Here is a 6,000-nt window from a genome sequence, read left to right as displayed (position 1 = left end):
CCTACCTGGAGTACAAGTACAAACATGTCTTATTTTTCCAATTAATTGCTCAAGGCACCCCTTCTGTCCTTCTGCAGAATGTCCTATGGTGTCTTTTTGAGACCCCCATTGCCCTCCTCCCCCAACTGCCCGAGGATTCTGAGGTTTACTGAATCTTAGGGGTTGAACCTGTTTGTAAGTGGAAAATAGCATGAGAACTAAAGCCTAATCTGGCCACTTTGTCTCAGTGTGCTGAACAGTTTGCACAGATCAGATGGACTTTGGTCCACTGCTGTGGATTGGCTCTGCTTACCCAGATCTTGGATCTACATTTGGGCGCTGTGATTATCCTTTCTTCAGTGCACTTTCTCATGAGCTATTACTACTTAAGTGAACCACCGTGTTGGGGGGGCTGGGTGGGGATATAGCTTGGTTGTCTGTTATATTAGACTCTGCCTCCCCCAGAGCACCTGGCAGGTGGCTCAGTTGGTTAAGCATCCAACTCTTGATTTCAGCTCAGGTCATGATCTTGGAGTTGCAGAATCAGAGTTGTGGGATCGAGCCCCACATTGAGCTTGGTGCTCAGCATGGAGTCTGCTTGTCCCTCTCTCCCAGCTCCTCCCTCTGCTCTTCCCACTGCTTGTGCTCTCTCTCAAATACATAAACAAAATCTTAAAAAAAAAACAAAAAGAATCTGCCTTCCCCATGGGCCTCCAGATAGGAAGCAGCCCAGGTCACCAGTCCAGACATTTCCTTCTCACTTCTGATGCCCTTAGAGATCTTTCCTGCCACTGAGATTGGTAAGAGAGTTTCTACAAATAAATGTGGTATAAAACCTTAGAGTATTATTGATAATAAGAATTATTTTTCATGATTTTTATTAAAAGGACTAATTATTTCACATTGTTAGAGTTTTATGAATACATTTATGAAATTATATTTTTAGTTCCTTCGTTCACTCTTTGAAGCATGGTTATGAATTTGCCTATAATTGCCATCCATCATCTAGATATTCAGTATAACTCAGAGTCATGAAAGTTTCCTCTAGTTTAACTATGATACCTTGGTCATGGCTTTTAGACTATTTAGGCTTAGGACCTTCATTTGTGAAATGAATATACTGGATAAAAATAATACTCTCTTAAAAAAAAATACTCTCTTAGGCTCATAAGGCTCATAAATTCCTTCTACAGTAATATATTATCTCATTGACTCCCTTAGGTTTTAAAAAATCATCTCATCCTCTTATAGATTGTATAACAAATAATTATAAATGTTTAAAAAATAAACCAATGATTTATTAAATATTATAATTTTAGTAGTATAATCCAGAGTCCTGGTTTCATCAGGACAGCCCTGGATTTCACATATTATCCTGGTGATTATTAGTAGTGCCTTCTACTCTCACACTGTTCTGATTTGGATGACAAATCATATGATTACCTTAATTATTTACTTGTTTAAATACAATCTTAATAATGGTTATATAAAAATACATTTAACTTTTCCTAACTTAACACTAGCTATTCAATTTTTAAAAATTAATTATGTAACTGAAAGCATTACTAAGGGACCAGAAATGTAAAATGATATCTATCATGTTTAGTTGGGAACTAAATATACATTAAAATGCAGATGTAAACATAACTATATGTGGCAATATTAACAAAACTGCTTATAAGACCGAAATTCTTGTATTTTGCTCTTAAAAACATAAAGTTTTATTTACATAATCATGTTTTTGTTCTTAAAAGATGAATTGAGAGAAAGGATTTATGTTGTTAATTACCAGTATTTGTTCTCAAAAAGAATATTTTGTTACGGATAATCTTTAATCCCATTAAACAAAAAAAAAACCCATATTGGTGGTGAAGGGTTTTCCCTTTTAACATTGGTTTTTATACAGCTGGAGACACCTTGATGTGTTATATAAATATTCTGGTCAATGGAAAGCAACATGTGATAAGGAAAATCTTAAGGAAATATGTAGAATTATGTTTTTATGTTCCTTATGAGTTTGTATTCTCAACATCAGTGTTTGTTAGCTTCCTATCTTTTTCTTTTTTTAAGATTTACTTATTTGACAGAGAGAGAGAGCACAAGCAGGGGGAGTGGCAGAGAGGAAGCGGGCTCCCTCAGGAAGCCCGATGCGGGGTTCCATCCCAGGACCCTGGGATCATGACCTGAGCTGAAGGCAGATGCTTAACCCCCTGAGCCACCCAGGGACACATAGCTTCCTATCTTTAACCAATGATAGCTTCCTATCTTTAACCACATATATAAATTAAGCAATGAATAAGAACAAAAAACAACTGAAAACTGCATAATTATCAAGCCTGTGGATGGTGTTCTAATGGTGATACACTGGGTGAGGTCTGACTTGAACTATGATATATGCTCACTCATCATTCTCGACAAGACATGAGGTTTGTTCTCACTGCTTGCTGGTGGAGCAAGAACTAGCTGCAGGCCCCTATGGCACAGGCAGCCACAGCCCAGGCTGAGATGCCAGTTGTTTAGACTCTATCTACACCTGGTCCTGGCTGCTGCCCTACTTCTGTGAGAGCATCGCTCTGTGGGCACGGTTTTCTTCAACTATGATTGCTTCTGCCAATGCTATGTTGGCCTTGGGAAAAGGTAGACTGCTCTGTTGAACCAGTACCCTCCAACTGTGGGCTCTATTCTTTCCCTTACTAAAACAGAGGTCAGAACGTACATTTTAACATTTTAAGATTTTTAGGATTTTGTGCATTTTAAGGATTATTTGAGGATAAAAGAAGGGAAGTGCAACCTATATAAAACATCTTAAATCACGGCCTCTGTTCCAGATCCTTCTCGGAATTTCTCATGGGGCAAGTTTTTGCTTCACTCCTGGTAGCCAGAGACAGCTCATCCCCTCCCAGTCACTAAAGCTGCTGTATGGTGTTCAGGCTTTAGTGTTCATCAAGATGAGTCCCTAAATCTAGAAAATGAAAAGGTTCTCTTTGTCCTCAGGGACTGACATATATCTCTCAAGCCCTCTTTTCTTGTCTTAGGATCTATCTCTTTGTGGGATGATTGACAGTGTGAATATCATTTTTTTTTCCAGGGAGACTTCACTCTCATCCATCGCAGTGAATTAAGACCCTGTGGCTCTATTCAGTACATTCCTTGCCCAATGTCAGAGTAATGTAGTCATAAATAACACCACTTTGGGAATGCGAAAAGTTCAGTACAGATGGGACTTGTGCAAACTCAGGTCAGTTTCTTTTCAGTTTCTCTTCATCAAAGAATCAAACTGAATTGGAATCTGGTTTTACCCATGTAGCCTTTAATAATCCACAGGACATAAGTTAATCACCCCAAACATTTCAGTTGTTTTCCGTTGTTATATTGCCAAAAACCATTCTGGTAATCAAAACAATAAAAAGCTATCTTCATGCCCTTTTGTGGGAGAATATGAATTTGCTTAAAATCAGGCAAAATTTACTTTCATAATCTTCAAAGTATGATGCCGTGTGTGTGTGTGTGTGTGTGTGTGTGTGTGTGTGTGTGTGTGTAATGTGTGGTCTGATGAATTTTTAGGAAACAGCACTCCAGCAGAGAGCACAGAATCTGAGAGTTCATCTACTTCATTCTCCTGATGCTCAGCTTCCTTCTGCAATATCCTGGCCAAGGTGAGCTCTGAGACCAACTCTGCTGCTCAAGGTTGTTACTATATGGATACAGAGGCAGAGACCCTCCAGCGGACACAGAGGGAATGTGGGAGCCCAAGAGAAGAGGATAAACTTGTGGACATTGCAAAGAGCAATTTTAAATATATTGCACCAACAAACTCAGGATCAATTACTCTTTTGTTAATGAAGAGAATACACATCTCTGTCAAACTCCCTCTTCAGAAAGCAGAGGTCAAAATAATAAGAGTCCTGTGGAAAAGGGGCCTGTGTCAAGAAAACGTGCAGAAAACTTAGAGCTGAAGAAGAAAACTGTTGTTGGATTTAGAAAAAAGATTTCAAAACAGTGGCCTAGACTGGGGTAAAGATAGGGATGGGAAGGGGGGTGTTGTTACAGAATGAGAGCTGATATGTTTCAGCCAGACCAGCCCCTAGCATATCACCTTCAGAGCCTGGAAGGCTCACGGGATCAAGCGAGTGTGTAGTTCCAGAGGCTCCTGCTCCTAAAATATCTCTGCATTGGATTGGTTGTATCTTAAAATTTTCAACAGGGAAGAAAAACAGCAGATAAGTAATGTAAAATCAAAGTATGGAATTGAGGCCACAAAATTGTGTCCTGTGAGCCCAACAATTTTGTGCAACTATTTTTATGCCCTTATTATCTCTCACCAGAAAGAGAGTAACAACCTCCTAACTGGTCCACTAACTGGCCTGAGTAATTTTCTGAAATTTGCATCTGTTCACATCTTCCCCAATTGAGTCCTTTCATTGTCCTCTAGCTGCCCCTTAGATGGAGTTTGAGGTCTTGACAGGGCTGGCAGCACCCAGTAGTTGTGGCCCCAGCCTTCCAATCCAGTCCTACCTTCTGCCACTATGTCCCCTGCTCCTTCTCCCACCATCTTCTTTCAGTTCTTCTAAAAGGAAAACCTTTGTCACCTTCCCATCCCCCCTTTACATCTATTGCTCCATCAGAAGCACTTTCACTCTGTTCCCCATCCTGCACTATTTTAGGTTTCAGCTTTGGTCACTATACTTTTCTTAAAATAGTCAAGGCAAAAAAAAAAAAACAACCAAAAAAACTTGACTAAGTGGTTGGTTGGTTGGTTTTAAATCTTGCCACCTGTGAAGGCTTGCTGCTGTGTGCCTATTGGCTCTGTTTTGCTTTGCTTTCTATTGTGGGCTTCTTTACGAAAAGATTTGTTATAAAAGAACATTGGTCCAAGATATCACTGTATAGAATTTAGTGTAATATTCAGTCAATATTCAGTAGGCACAGTCATTTAATCTCCAGTGTAGATACCATATGATGTTGTAAATTACCAGTATTTCTGTTTACGTGGGACATCTGAACCAGTAGGAAGAATATGAAACTGGATAGCTGGAGACCTGAGGTTTGGTCTTTATTGGTATCATTACCTATGTAGCTAATGTTAAGACACTAAACTTTCTATATCTAATTACATGTAAGTAAATGCATCATCTTTGAAATGGACTGATGCCTTTTCTGACATCTTACATTGTATGAAAATATAATGAAATGATATATGTGACAACACTGTAAACTACTCTACAAAATATAGATGGTAAGAAGTATGATAGGAAAGATAAGAGCCCAGGAGTTAGGAGACCTGTAGCTAGCCCTATTTATACTATTAATTATCCACTTTTTCCCCAATGCACTTTTTTTAAAAAAGATTTTATTTATTTGAGAAAGACAGCACGAGAGAGAGAGCACAAGAGTAGGGGGGGCAGAGGGAGAGGGAGAAGCAGGCTCCCCACTGAGCAGGGAGCCCAATGGGGCTTGATCCCAGGACCCCAGGATCTAACCTGAGCCCCCAAGGCAGACGCTTAACCGACTGAGCCACCCAGGTGTCCTCCTCAATGCACTCTTATCAAATAAAGTAAAGCACAAAATAAGAAAGTTAGGCAGACTGTTCTTTTCAGATTCCTTTTAACTCTTACATTCTGTCGATCTAAGAACCTCGAAATGAGTATTCTCCACACAATCTCATTTACTTTCTAAAAGAATCTCTTGCAGTTGAATCTGTCCTTCCATTTCACGGTTTGCTATAATTCAGTGGCTGCTGCAGACAGTGTTGTTTTTCCTTTTTTTCTTCCATCCAGTTATTTTCTGATTGTTTCAGATATGCATCTTCTACTTTGATATATCCACATAGTGTCCTAGAATAGAATGTTTAAAAATCTACCCAGGAACCAGTCCTTGCCAAAAGCTCTTTGTGTTTTCCTCCACAGCTATCTAAGATGGTTTTAGTAATTATATTCTGTAGAGCTCAGTAGATGTTCTGTTACCTGAAATATCTTTTTTCTTGTTTTCTGGCTTTTAAGTTGATATTCAGAACACCTATTC

The sequence above is a fragment of the Eumetopias jubatus genome, unplaced genomic scaffold, assembly GCF_037043125.1.
Source record: "Eumetopias jubatus isolate StellerSeaLion01/CBP00866 unplaced genomic scaffold, mEumJub1_p1.0 scaffold_8, whole genome shotgun sequence".
Classification (NCBI taxonomy): Eukaryota; Metazoa; Chordata; class Mammalia; order Carnivora; family Otariidae; genus Eumetopias; species Eumetopias jubatus.
Note: the sequence above shows the minus strand (reverse complement) of the source record.